Here is a 14,743-nt window from a genome sequence, read left to right as displayed (position 1 = left end):
TTTGCCACGTGCAAAATTTTAACATTCTAACCTTTTTGAAATTTAGGAAAACTTATAACCAAACCTATAATTTACATAGCAAAACCAAAAACACTCTAAATTTTCACTTAAACCATTCTTATTTTCAATTATTAAAATTATTGATTTGCTCAAATATACTCTAATGAATAACTCTGTAATTTCAGAAGTGCAATCTAGCATTTAGAGATCATATCTATGGAGAATTAGACCATGAATTAATCTAAACAATTAAATAGAATGCAAGTAAAAAACAATAAATAAAAAGTGTTTGTAAACAATTTAGAAGGGTGCTAAACTCATGCTAACTCATAGGTAAATCAGAATTGCAGATCAAATAATTGTTAAAGGTTAATGAAGAGCAGTTCTTCAAGTAAAATCACAATATCCAAATCAATCAACTTTGGTTGTAGAGATAATCTATGTTTGGATCATAAAATCTCAAATATCTTTGCAGATTCAATCAGTTCATACAAGCATTAAAAATAAGTTCGATAAGTTCAATAAATTCCTAAACCAAATCTCTTTGCAAATAGATTTTTAGCTCATCTAAGATTAGTTCATGCAATCAATAATGCTTTCACATCTACCATTATTCTAAGATCTATATTTCAGGTTGTCAATTCAAATCTAACATTAAGAACATTTCAAATGAAGAATATTTGATAACCCTAACAATCAAGCTAACAATTCATCAATTTTTTAAAGAATCCTAAATCTAACATGTGGATTATTCAAACATGATAAAATAAACACAAACCATACTTTGAATAAATTGCATTAAAAGATCAAAAGAGATAGTATGGAAGTTTGAAATTTTCTCTCCGAAAGAGTTTTGACTTTTCTCTCCAATGCTGTATAAGATACAAAAAAGTGTTGCCTAAACAATGGCTTTATAATAGTAAATATAGGGTAAAACACGTCTAGGACTGTGGGAGTTAAAACCAATCGCAATCAGAATTTGAATTAGAATAGAGTAAGATTTAGGGAAAGGTTTCCATGAATATATTTCTAAGATAGTTTTCTCGAACTAGACTTAATATTATTGAAAATGAATATGATGAATACAAATAATAATAAAAAAATGAAACAACTCGAAAGAGTTTATTCTAGATATGAGGCAAGTGAGTTAAGGAGTGGGTCTATTAATGATCTTGGCCTTGTCTTTTATACTCCTCATCTCGTTCCAACTACTCAACGTATCTAGGGTGCACGTGTCGTGCCTTCCTCTGGAGATCTCGATCTTTTGTTTAACCAATTGACCGCGAATTGGCCGGGTATTGGTTGTTATTGTTATATGCAAAATTGAAGCTTGCTACCTCGGACTGTGAGTTGGCCCTTCGGGTCGGAATAAATGGGATTCACTAAATGATTATGTCTTCACTACCAATTAAGTCCGTTCCGATTGGGACTTTATTGGGCCAGATTTATGTAATAAATCATGCTCCAACAGTTTTCCTCCCACCCAGCCATTAAGTGACAAGTGGTCATTTTTAATGGGCGGAGATGACTAAAGATGCTTCTACTACACGCTTCGATTGAGTTCGTTGGATGAGTATTGATTACGTCTAATCAAACGGTCTGAAATGAATAGCTTTTACCTTGAGTGTCTATCAAACTCGATGTCTCGCAGCACGTCATTTATGGTGTTAGTTAGGAATTGACAAGACCCAAAACTGTAAGGACCATTCGATCTATAGGCAGTTATCGACATCGAACAATTCGTCTTTGGTCGTCAAATATTTGCTTCTACTTTTCCAAGATTTTTCGGGTGGTGCGAGTTCCCAAGTTCTCCATAACTTCTGCAACATCTAGTTTTTGTCTTCCCCTATTTATACTTCGCACTTATTATTAACGATACTTTTTTACTTTTACTGAAATTTTGATAACTATAGACTTTTCATCTTCTTTCTCTTCATCTCTGTGTTCTAACGACGAGACATGCAACCATAGAGATTTAGGAGGGAGAGCCTTTGGCCATCACGTTCTGATCGAAGATGATCAAAGATGACGTACGATGCTCTAATTACCTTTTGTCGATCTTTCAACGTACTCGACGAAATACGACCGTTAGTTTCTGCTGTTGTTGAGTGTCCAGAACGGGTGAAACCTTTCTCTGCACGCACATACACGATTTTGTTTGAAAAATGAGGTTTTGTTTTTCTCTTGATTTTACTCAAAGTCGTATGTTGCTGAGGATTGATTTTTTCAGACAACTCTAAATTTAGTCGGCCATGTTATGGTTCTGCTGGTGCTTTCCCGATAGGTTGGAGTTCCTTCGATGTGATTAATCTTTTTTAGACGAAGTGGAATCCTGGGTTCAAGGATACTTTTTACTTCTCCACACGCGCTAACTGTGAAATCCTCACCGAGCTTCCGAGAAAAGATGAATAGAGAGATGAGTAATTCTTTTTTGAAGTAAATGAAGCTTCGATAGACAATTTTGATCACACTCAGATGTTTTCTATCTGAATACTGGTTAATGATACTTACAGATCTGAGCCTTTATCCGATCACGTCCGTTCTTTGGTTTATCGGTTGTGTGGCGGGACTGTCGATTGGCCTTCTTTTAGTAGACCGAGGGTGCTCGATGCGCTTGGCATCTTCCTTAACGTTTACCGATAGCTCCTTCCTCGCTTAGGACCGTTTCCTATCAGTTGGCTCAGCCTCAAGGTTTTTTTTATTTCTTCCATTCCTCCCCTTTTTTAGGAGGACCTTATTGACTGATGCTTTTGATTGTCGGTGCGCAAGCAGGTTGGGATGTGCAGGTCATTAATTTTTGATGTGTCAAGCTTATCAACCCAATCTCAACCGCCAATCATTATTGATGATACTCTGGTACCTTCTGCTCGGGCGTGTATTCAGGTCAGAATAGGCAAGGGAAGCCCTGCTTCTGTAAGGGAGGGGGTGTTGAGACGTCTGGCCGGCGTGCTGGCGTCGTTATGGATCTGTCCGTCGGAGGTTGGTTGGTAGCAGATCGGACCATGGACAGCAGAAGAAAGAGGGCCCGCAGAGAAGGTTTTTCACACTCATTGGTTAGAGGCGGCGAATCTTATATTCCCTGTTGGCCTTTAGAGCATAAAAAGATGTTACTAATTCAGAGGACCCGTATGGCGCGGCATCTATGATTTACTTGTTGGGAGAGAAGGAGTGCCAATTGCCAGTTCCTACTACTCCTAGAGAGCGGGGATCCTACAACAACGCTACTGTTGCTCTCGTGAAAGTATTATTTCTTTCATGATATTTCTTTAATTATTTTATGATGATTTTTACTCGTTTGACGCATTTGTCAGTCTATAGAGGCTTTGGATCATGTGGTTTTCCATTATGAGGCAAGGGTCAGTGAAGGAGGTCCAGCGAATGCGGATCATTCTAGTTTGGAAAGGCTTCCCGCTGATCTTCGGCAGCTAAGGACCGTGAGGATTGCCTCATTATAGAGCTTGCTGACCACAAAGCTCGCATTGTGCACATAGAAGCTGATCTAGCGCACAAACATCAGGTCTCCGCTGATCTTTACGCTGCTCTTGAGGCTAAGTGGGATGCAGTCTTGGCTAGGGTGAAACGTCTTGAAGAATATATTTCGAGCTTGGTGACAGCTCATGAAGTTTGGATGAGGCGCTCAATTCAGGCTGATAAACTAAGAATCTCAGCTCAGTGTACTGTTTACGTTTTGAAACATGTGTGTGGCCAAGGGTAAGGAGGCGACTGCTGAAATCGAACTCCAGGATGTGGCGGCGAACATCAGACTCTTAGATCTGCTCCAGCGGGGGGAGGTCGAGATCGAGACAGATATGGTTGTGTTAAGGGAGAAAGAGAAAGAATGTGATAGTGTTTGGAGGGCATCCAAGTTTTGAATTTGTCTCTAGGCAAGCTTACTCCACCGTCGGTTTTGGAGGATTCCGTGATGATGGAAGAGGCCCCGGTGGGTGATCAGATTGTTAACTCCGATGGTGGAGTTAGGGAGGTTTGAGAGTTCATTCGTCTTCTTTTTTTTTGTTATTGTTTATGTTGCCTAATAATGGCTCTTTATAAAAAATGCCTTCAAAATTTATGAAGAATGTATAAGATCTGTTTTTAAAAAAAATTATGGAGTACAATTTTTAATAGTTTTTGTGAATTGAATCAGCCGTAGGTTTTAGGAATTCTCTTGTGGTGCTCCTAATTTTACTGAAAATCATATTTTCATGTATTATTTTGTACAAAAATGCCATCTAATATTAATTAATAATATCTTTATATATTTGTCAACTATTTTTATATTCTTTATACATACACATACATGTGCACTTTGATGTGAGCACCTTGTAACTAAGTATTCACAACAACTGAAGTATCTAATTTTTTTAAAAGTTGAATTTTTTTTTTCGTAATGCTACTTTCACTACCGACCAAATTGTAGTGTAATGATTTGTCTTAATAATTTAATTTTCTTTTTTTTAAACTCTTATCTGTTTAGAAACTGTAATATAAAACTATAGGTTCGACATGACGACTATCTAAAATTCATAAGATGAAAATAAACAAATAATATTAATTTTTGATTTTACCCGAAAAAACCAAAAAATCAAACATTTTAAATTTTTAACCGAATAAACAAAAATGAATATTAATTTAAAATAATAGTTATATTTTAGAAGATTAAAAACAAAAAAAAAACCTTTAAACCGAACCAATATCCAGATTAAACAGATTTAATGTTTTTTTATTAAAAATAAAGAAATTAATAATCACATTCCGCACAAGACGCGGGTTATTACCTAGTTTTTATTAATATATGTGCAAATCATAAAGCATCAAGTTTTCAGATTCCAAAGGAGTAAATTCTCTCTAAATCTACATTATAATGAGCCAGTTTCAAGACTCCTCAGCGCGTCACGTCAACATTTTGTGGGCTCTAATTTTTTTAAAAAAGTGAAAAACTGTCAAGTCCATGGCTCCAGGGAGGGTTATTGACATATAAACACAAACATTTATACCACTAAACTAAAAGATACTTTGTACATTGATGGCCGAAACTAATATATATTTATGAAGGTCGGAAGCCCTTGCTTCTTTGGCTTCCTCTAAGGGTCGGGCCTACAAGTGTATTATGGGTTTTATTTTTAAATGGGATCATCACGTTATATGAAAAAAATCTCAACTTTGCAACAATTATAGTTTTTCCATATTGTAAATTGTCGTCATTTAACATGAGTCAGGATTCTTTTCATCATTGTCTTTGATAAGTCCGAGTTACAGAGTTACGCCATGTGTGTGTTTGTAATCTATTTTTTTCACCGGTGAACTCTTCATCTCCCCATCTTAAATCGCTTGATCATAAATGTTCCTGATTTGTAGCCCCTCTGTAAACCCTATATATATGATTCTCATTTTTTATGAACACAATCTACATCTCCACAAAACTCAATGATTCCTCTTACCTTTAACCATCTTCTAGAAAATGTCTCTCTCTGCCTCTCTTGTTCCTCAAACCAGCGTCCCCGGCATCTGTCACTCAACCTTCGAGTCTCTCCGTCTTGATAGTAGTAGTCAGAACATAGTCTCTGGCCTCCTCCACTTTTGGAATTCCCTAAACTTCAAGAAAGACAGAGAGTTTATGGGAATCACAGTTCTCTTCCTTGATTAAAAGGTAAGTTAATCTTCGATCTATCACACTTATTTAACATAATTGTTTTTAATTGATTTTCTCATTCTTTGTTGAATAATATTATTTGTAGATTCCGTGATTTATGGGTTTATTCCCGCTAGACGTGCTAATCATTACATGTCATCTTTGAAAGCCTGTTCTATTGGGAAAGTCGATCGTTTTGAGGTTTCTAGGTGCTCAAGCATGTACAAGATAACTGATCATACATTCCTCATTCGTTTCATCTCACCAACCATTATTTATGAAGTCATCACGGGTGCTCCTCAGACAATCTCCAGTCATAATTAATTTGTTTGACAATCTCCAAGTGATTGCAAACACAAACCTAGAACTCTCAGGTATATTATCATATTGCATCTGAGTTTATATTATGTTTTGATATCATAACTGATATTTAAACTCGCAGATATGGTTGGACAAATCCGTTCTGTCCAGTGCTCTGACCTCATGAAAGAAATAACTCGAGTCGTTATCTGGCTCCTCATTGATCCGTAAGAAACAATCAACACACAATTCCCTTTATATTACTGTCTATATTGTGCTAACATCAAGAATCAAAAATATTTTCTACCCAAGATATATGGTCATCTATTTATCTCCCTTACTTATCAAACTAATTTTACACAAACTTTTATTTTACAGCTTACAAAAAACCACAACAACTCAAACAATCAAAACACCAAAAACTAGAATCCCAAAAAGATGAATCATTAATGATCACCTCTTTTTTTTTGTCTAAACTTACAAATAAACTTCAAAACAAATATACCAAATCAATCACCTTAACTAAAACTCAACGACACAATACATTGAGTCAGCTAAACAAATACAAACTACATGGCCAGCTATTTAACAATTTACAAACTTATTTTCGTAGATGCTTACGAAGAAGATGAAGATGACAACCAAAATCGGTGAAATACCTAAACAAAAAAAGCAGAGTAAGTTACAAACTCTGATAAATACAACTAACAATGATTAATTTTTGTTTACATACTACCGATCAAACAAAAGAGAAACAAACACAGCCACACCAAGAGATACAAGAGACAATCCCGACAGATACAAAGGCGGCAACAACATCTCCACCTGCTCACTCCTCTGGTCTTATGAAAATAGCTTACATGCCTAGTTTCAACATGCCAATGCTATTGTCTTCTTATGAGAAATACATATATTCGTTTAAAACTCATTAAAGCCCAAATACTCAGAATTATCACTAATCTTATAGTTATTTTCACAAGTCTTCATGTATTTGTTTTAAAGGTCGTGTAAAAGCAATAAGTTTAAAAATAAATAAAAAAACATATAACAAACATAATAAGGATAATAAAAATTATTACTTAATACACACAACCTACACAACTAAATTAGAGAAAAAGTATCCAGAAACAAAAAGTACTCTCAACAACCTTAATATAATTTATGTACTCTCAACAGCACAAAAAACAAATTAAAAAGACAAACAAACAATAAGTCTAAGTGACACAACAAGCAACACCACGAACTATATCAATAACACAGTTTAATCTTTCATAAGTGGGGAACAATGCATACACAGTTCATCATCACAACTCTAGTCCAATAACAATAAAAAAACTTGAAAAACAATAATAAACCCACAACGTAAAATTTACAACTACAATAATCCTAGCAAATACAAGAAATCTGTTCACAATCTGCGCTTGCGCGGAGGTAATGTCTCTAGTATAGTTAAAGACGTAATGGCTAAGAGACACTAGGGCGTCATTAGTTTGGTTGGGTCAACATTTGGTTGTTGTCGTGTTGAACACAAAATTGAGTCCTTTCACATTCAACTATCCTGTTTGAGCTTTTATTTATTGACTGGAATCATTATCATCGTCTACAAGAAACATACGCCCATGTATTTGACCTTATTTTCATATTACTAGTTGACCCCCTATTTACGGAAACTCGTCAACCATACATAGTGGACACACTGGATATCTAATACTTAGTTCTGGATCTGGTGGTAAGAAATCTAACCAAGTAAAAAATCTTATGTGACGTATTTTTCATAGTTTCTACCAGTTCTCTATTTTCTCTCTTTTTTGTTGTTCTTAACTTAGTACTTTTTGTGTGTGTTTGAGTTTCTGTTGAAGGCGAATTAAAAGACTAGTACAATCACTTTTATATTAAAGACTAGTAGTATTCCGACGCTACGCGCCGGGTTCGTATGTTTTGTTCGAATGTGAAATATTTTTATGCGGCTTAGGGAAATATCATTATTGTAAGAACCTATTAAATCTGAATTCTGCATATATTTTGTCAATTTTGATTTGCCAACTTTTTACTGTAAATTAATTTGAATCTAAAAGAAATATGATTAAAATAAAATCATAGAAAAATGTAAGCTATTCCGCTTGATTTTCATGGGATCGTAGTTCTATTAGTCAGAGCATACCTTGTCAAGGCCAAAGCTGCAGCTTGAACCCCATCAGTTTGGTGGATTTAATAAAAAAAATTTGTTTTGATTGTATATATTATTTTGGTTTCCACCATTCTCTTTTTAATTCTCTTTAACTTATGTTTAGTAGTAAAAAGATCAGTGTAGTTCATTGTAATATTTTTTATTTGTGAAATATGAAAGCAATATAAAATTTAAATTTCCTACTTTTTTGTTCTTATGCATTTTTTCTTTATTCTGAAAATTTATATACTTTGAGTTATATTTTATTTTTATTTTATTTTTATTTTTATTTTTATTGTTTATTTTTTATATTATATATTTTTATTATGTATTAATCTTTAACTATGGTTATTAACCTTTTTCTTGTTAATTCCTTTAACCTTGATTTTGCTTACCAAATGAACATTTTTTTCATGCGATTCATTTTTTTTTATTGATTTGGATTTTATAAAACATGTTAAGCAATATTAAAAATGAATTTATCTTCTTTTAGTTTTCATTGATTTCATATTTATTTTATTAAGTATTTTGTCTAAATTTATTATTTTTTAACTAAGCTTTTCACCAAGCTCAAATTATGATTGTCACAAAATAATCATTTTTGTTTGTTCTATTTTGTTATTTTTATTTTCGAAACAAAACTAAAATGTTTTGATTGTGTATTAATATTTAATTATTATTTTCTTTCTCTTTTTATAATTATCTTCTCCACATCACCAACCTGAGTCAGTAAAAGTAAGTTAATGCAAACTCACGTCTGGTTTTGTATACAACTAAAATAGTAAGGTGTCCTATATTTGTTGTTTAATCAAAAGAGAAGCTACATCTACTATTCCAAAAATTTATGATGATGAATCAAGTATTGGAAATTAAAAAAATTAAACAATTTTAGGAATATGTAATAGCTAGAGCCGTAAAAGATTCCTACAGTAATGGGATCAACGTATTCATATATGATATAAGTATATAACCAAGCAAACTAAAAACACGACAATCTATATAATGTAGAAAAATTATTGACTCAAACTTAGCACGTTCAGTGTGGAATTGGTTCTTCACCTATATTAATATTGTCATGGCTATGGTTGGAGATCTCAGGCTCTGTGGTATCCTTTCCGGTGCTAAAAATGCATCAGGTTGAGCAGGTAGTACTGCTGACTCAGCCATGCTTCCTTCAAAAATTGGAGCAGTGTTACTTCATGTGGTATTATGTGAACCACTGCTCCCCATCACATGAGAGGGTTAATAGTGAGAGTCACAGCATCCAGAATATCATTTCCAGGGTAGTCACCACCTCCTTGTAAGCAAAGCTTTGATGATGAAGCATTGGTCCATCAGTTTTCTCAATGTCATCGACTTGGCCAGTGCAGTGGAATTCTACCGTACCGCCTTTGCGTCCACAGATGAAAAAAAAATAGAATGCATCATATAAGATTAGAAAACAGAGACGAATAAATGCAGTCTATTTAAGTTAAGAGTACATACCTGAGGTGGTGAATTCATGACACAGACAATAAACTCCACAATTGTTGCTAACTCAATTTTCTGTACACCGCCATACTTGGAAGGAGTGGAGGAGCTACCAATGTCAAATCCACAAAACCTTGCAGAATTGTGTTGTACAGGGTATAAGTACGCAAGTAGGAAGCAAGTTTTGTCAAAAGTTTTAGTTTGAATATACTTAGTCTTGCAGAAAGCTCTGGCTGGTTACACTTTCTTGGTAAAAGTAGAAATGTGTTCCGGAGGTTGCATTGAGGAAAAGGCGGCATGCAATGCTGCGTAAAGTTAGCATGAAAGCTGTTATGATAATGTAACTGGTAATAGACGAATATTAATTTTGGTTTTATGTTCGTTGCAACAAAGACCTTAGGCTCCACAACACTACGCACTTATGTCTCATGGAACAGACTAACTATCAAACACACTTACGCACACAGTGGTTGTTCTGCAGAGTTGGTTGAGGTTCATTATAGTACCAGTTAAAACCAAGTAACATAAAACACCATAACCTAAATCAAAGAAATGTTTTTAGCAGAGATTTTCAACCTGGAAATTTAAGTGGTAAACCATTATAAGTTTAAACAGTCTGGTTCTCATTATTAAAGGTGGTTTTGATGCCTTTTATTTTCCCACAAATTGTCTAAACGAAACAGTGGAAACAATGGTAGAGAGAGAATGTGTGAGAGAAACAGTGAAATTAATATAGGTAATACTTGAAAAGGATGGAAATAAAATCAGACCTGGAAAAAAAATCTGAGTTGGTGTTGGCCAATACCATAAGGTGTTCGTAATTGCAAAACCCAAAACTCTCCACTGGAATCGGTTTCAGCGACCTCAACAAACACGGTTTGCTCCATAAATCTAATAGAAACATGGATTTCTCCAAACCGGAAGTAAGGGTTTCTCCTTCATATGAAATACAAAACATTAAGCTAGATACTTTATTTTTTTTAAGGTGTTGAATAGTTGCACATTAATTGATTCCTGGATTTGTCTATCCTGAGAAGAAAAAAAGAATATAACATTGATTTATTGCAAATAAAAATAGGAACCATCATAAGCATATCAATACCCATCAGCTCACCTCTTTTCATTACTTTATTGGCTTCCGAGAAACACATAGGAATCTTGCCTGAACTGACTGTTTGTAGCCGCCTGACTCAAATCAGAGAAATAAAATGATACAGGGAATGCTATAAGTAAGACACGTCACTGGACACGTCAGCTAAATGAAAGAGAGCAACAAGAAGTATAAAAACAGAAGAAGCATTCACTTGGAGAATTATCGAAAAAGATCAAAAAGTTTGTTAGAGTCTTCTTCTTCCTTTTCTCTGTGGTTACTATGATTTTCCTGTGAATTTTCTAGGAAAATCCCTCAATTGTTGTTCTAGAACTGTTTCTTCTTCTAAGTTCTTCACACATTGAGAGTTGGTTTGGCGTTTTATGAACGTGATTCCAAAGTTACTATTCATCATCTTCTCCAATACAGATTCTCTGTATCATAAAACTGAGAAATTGCCAACTATCGTCCATTAAGAGAGAACATGAGCGATATATTTTTAGGTTTTATGAAAGTAAGGGAATTGCAGGGGGCTCTCAGAAGGTGTAGATATACACAAAATTAAGCCTTAAAATGTGTAATTAAAGAAGCAATGAAGAGGGGTGGTTGTGAGTTTAGTGGGATAACGTGATTGAAGGTCATAACTACATCGTTACATCGCCGGAGAAGGTGAAAGGGAATCGGTAGGCCTACAGTTTCTAAGAGATGAAAAGGATTATGGTTAAACCGGGCTACAACTTAAAAGCCTAGTTAAAATTAGTATAACAGTAATATAAAGACAAATTAAACGAAGCCCAAACGAAAAATAAATCACAAAACAATAGGTCCAGCCCGCTAGAAATAACAAAAGCATTCGAAATCAGAAAATACTTAACGTGCCACGTGGCAGAAAATGCCCCTCCTTCTTTGCTGATGTGGACACTTTAAAGAAAGACAAAAGTCTCCTTTATTGTATATAAGATAAATAAAAGATAAATCACCTACGGGCGGGATTTAATGGATCGATTTTATAAAAGATATAATTTTGGTGTAAATTTTCTTTTACGTTAAATTGATTTATTTGGAGTAACAAATCAATTTACAAATAAACACAAACGTATAGAAACTTATCCAGACCTAAATTTGATCGGCAACTGAATCCTTCGACGGTTGTGTATATTGTATTTTTGAGATGTTCTCCTCATGTTTAGAGTCACAACATGATGATAGGACAAAAGAATCAAGCAACAACAATTCAAAATTAACTAAAGAAATGGACTGTTATTCGGTAACTTATACATTGATGATAGGACAAAAGAAACTTCAAGAGAAAAAAGCAGAGTAAAAGAGTAAGTTCCAAGTATCAGGTAGACTAGGAAGACACCAGTGGCTACAATCATTACCAGGATAGTTCCCACTGTAAGCAGAAGGATAAGCATCTTTACGGAGCTGAGATAGACCGGTTATGTCGAGCCAATAGACCAGTTTTTTCAATCTCCTCATCACTTTGTTTAAAATCACCCAAGCCACAGGTGAGGGTGACCCTCCTGAATATTTCCTCCCGTATGATGGCTGTGTGACTCTTACATGACTTCATTGGCTCTCCCCAATCCCTTCCACTGCCAACAAAAGATCGTCTAAATAATGTTAGAGAATGGCATAATCATAATCACCTAGACCATAATGTACAGTATCAAAATAATAGTCATGGCCGGTTTTGAGCACAACCGGATTAAACATTTATCTCAATCCCTAAATTTTAAAGAGCTATTATACATAGATCACATGGTCTTTAAATTATCTATTTCTTGTATTAAGATTAATATTAAAATGTTTATGATTCCCTAATAACTATGCTATGCCTAGAAAATGCTTAACCAATAACATCAACTACCCATTGAAACGGGTTTCTTTGTTTGTTTAGTTACTCGTAAAGAACAGGAGAAACGCCATTGAAAAAACATTGGTCTTAGATGGATTGACAAATGCATTAACCTATCGAGCCCAAGTGGTCATCCCTTTGTAATAAGCGACCAGTCTGTTCATGTCTTTGTACAACCTGTTCCCATCTTCCATGTAGTCCCCACCTGGGCCACACAAACATACGTAGACGTTATCAAATGAGTCAGAACTCAAAAATAAAGCAAACAAAAGCCAAAGAAAACGTACGGCTGGATGGTCTACCAATGCCAACCGTTGAAAATCAAGACGTCCATGCCTCTCCAGACTCTGGTATGGCTTCCCTTCCATGGCGGAGATGACATAACCCACCAGATCAAATAATCCAGGCTCTGCAACAGGGATGAGTTTGATCAAATGCTCTGTTATGGCTACGCTTTCCATTTTCTTTTTTTCTGTATATCACTCTTTCTTGCCGTGAACCACAAAACATATCACTCAACCTGAACAACATTAAATAGCTGAACTTTAAAACACATCGAAAGATCACTGCTTCTCAACACAACTAAAGGCAGAAACATTAGATAAAACAGTAAAATTTACAATTTAAAACGAAGTTTGTCTCATAAAGAAAGCTATTAAGTAAACAGAATAAGATTCAACTTTCATGGCAAATTATTTCCATCAACTTCATCTACCAAAAACAGAGACAAAATCAGAATTAAACTTCATGGCAAATCCTTACCATCGTCTTTTTCCATATATATTATTTCCAGCATATATAAACCATCATCCTCAAATCACAAAACCTGCAAAAATAGAAATAATATTCATCGGTGGTTTCAATTAAGAGCAAATCCAGATCTACTAAAACTCAAACAAAACCCAAATTTTTCTACTCGGCGGTGGTAATCCTCCGTACAGACTCTTCTCTCTTCCTCCGCACTCCTCTCTGCTCCTCCACACCGCATCGCTCCTCTGGTTCGCCTTCCCCCTTGATTATTCAATCTGCACCAAAATCAAAGCCACACAAAAGAGAGATGATGAGAGAGTAAATATATATATTTAAAGGCGATGAATGTGGCATCAAAACGTCTGAGAGCATATTAATGAATACGAAACCACTGAAACGAAGTCTGTAGACGACGATTCCTCCATTTGGACTTTCACAAACTCTATTGTTTTTTTGAGCTCTGGAGAAGCGAAAGAAGAACGCGGGTTTAGCCTTAAATGAAAACACGTCGTTTCATCTTGGTGGAGATGATAAACAGGCTGTACTCTCAGAAGTTATCATAACAGCTTTCATGCTAACTTTACGCAGCATTGCATGCCGCCTTTTCCTCAATGCAACCTCCGGAACACATTTCTACTTTTACCAAGAAAGTGTAACCAGCCAGAGCTTTCTGCAAGACTAAGTATATTCAAACTAAAACTTTTGACAAAACTTGCTTCCTACTTGCGTACTTATACCCTGTACAACACAATTCTGCAAGGTTTTGTGGATTTGACATTGGTAATTCTTACTATTATTAATATTAATCAATTATCTAATCAAATCAATTAAAATTTCGTTTTTATTTTTTAATTTATTTATACATTTTATTCATTAAGGGTATAAACAATATTAACCACTCTTAACTTTTAACGTGAGAGCTCGATTCCAAAAATTTATTTTACAAATAATAGTATAGATGTAATTATTATTAATGTATCGTTAACATTATAAATGTAAAAAAAACATTTTTTTGTTATATATGTATATGTATCTCCATCTCGTTTAATATTCCTCATATTTGCTTTGTTAGGCAAGAGCAAAGCCTCCGTACCATGGCGTTCAAACAAACCGTTTCAAAGACAGTAAACACAAAGAAAGTGTAACGCCCCGACCCGCCCACGGCTAATGGGCCACCCACGCCCACTCTCTCGGCCCGTGGGCCCCATCCCGTCTGACGGTCGGTCCGTTAATTTTCCAAAGGCTCGAAATCATTGTTTACTGACCCTGCAATCACCACCCGACCTTTTCCCATGCTTTGGCCTCACTTGCACGCTATCGCGAATCACTTCCCGATAGGTCACCCATCCTTCCACTACTCCAGCTCAAGCACGCTTAACTCTGGAGTTCTTTCAGGATGTGTTCCGGAAAAGATAAGTCAACTTTGGTGACATAGGTAGCCAAATCAATTCTCTTAAGCCTTTTTCACATATCACA

The 14,743-nt window shown here is 35.1% G+C and overlaps 3 long non-coding RNA genes across 7 annotated transcripts; 1 reads left to right on the top strand and 2 right to left on the bottom strand.

Moving 5' to 3' along the window:
- Window positions 1-1,656: 1,656 nt before the first annotated feature.
- On the top strand, window positions 1,657-4,160 carry LOC103847655. Of its 3 annotated transcripts, none has more exons than XR_004457155.1 (4): window positions 1,657-2,170; window positions 2,285-2,436; window positions 2,514-2,691; window positions 2,773-4,160. It is a non-coding gene; the product is annotated as an uncharacterized LOC103847655 (long non-coding RNA). The 3 variants fall into 3 exon arrangements; XR_628820.3 differs by having other exon boundaries at window positions 1,672-2,170; window positions 2,285-2,691; window positions 2,773-3,241; window positions 3,312-4,160; XR_628819.3 differs by having other exon boundaries at window positions 1,664-2,170; window positions 2,285-2,691.
- A 4,158-nt stretch (window positions 4,161-8,318) lies between these two features.
- Window positions 8,319-10,775, bottom strand: LOC103847654. 3 transcript variants are annotated; one of them, XR_004457164.1, is made up of 4 exons: window positions 10,681-10,775; window positions 9,778-10,595; window positions 9,582-9,699; window positions 8,319-9,485 (listed from the first exon to the last, which is right to left on the bottom strand). It is a non-coding gene; the product is annotated as an uncharacterized LOC103847654 (long non-coding RNA). The 3 variants fall into 3 exon arrangements; XR_004457165.1 differs by having other exon boundaries at window positions 8,319-9,699; window positions 9,778-9,871; window positions 10,372-10,595; XR_004457163.1 differs by having other exon boundaries at window positions 8,319-9,699.
- A 1,103-nt stretch (window positions 10,776-11,878) lies between these two features.
- Window positions 11,879-13,483, bottom strand: LOC108870322. The gene is made up of 2 exons (XR_004457197.1): window positions 13,280-13,483; window positions 11,879-13,037 (listed from the first exon to the last, which is right to left on the bottom strand). It is a non-coding gene; the product is annotated as an uncharacterized LOC108870322 (long non-coding RNA).
- Between the last annotated feature and the right edge of the window lie 1,260 nt (window positions 13,484-14,743).

This window comes from Brassica rapa, chromosome A01 (genome assembly GCF_000309985.2).
Source record: "Brassica rapa cultivar Chiifu-401-42 chromosome A01, CAAS_Brap_v3.01, whole genome shotgun sequence".
In the NCBI taxonomy this organism is placed as follows: domain Eukaryota; kingdom Viridiplantae; phylum Streptophyta; class Magnoliopsida; order Brassicales; family Brassicaceae; genus Brassica; species Brassica rapa.
This window is presented reverse-complemented; position numbering and strand designations above follow the sequence as displayed.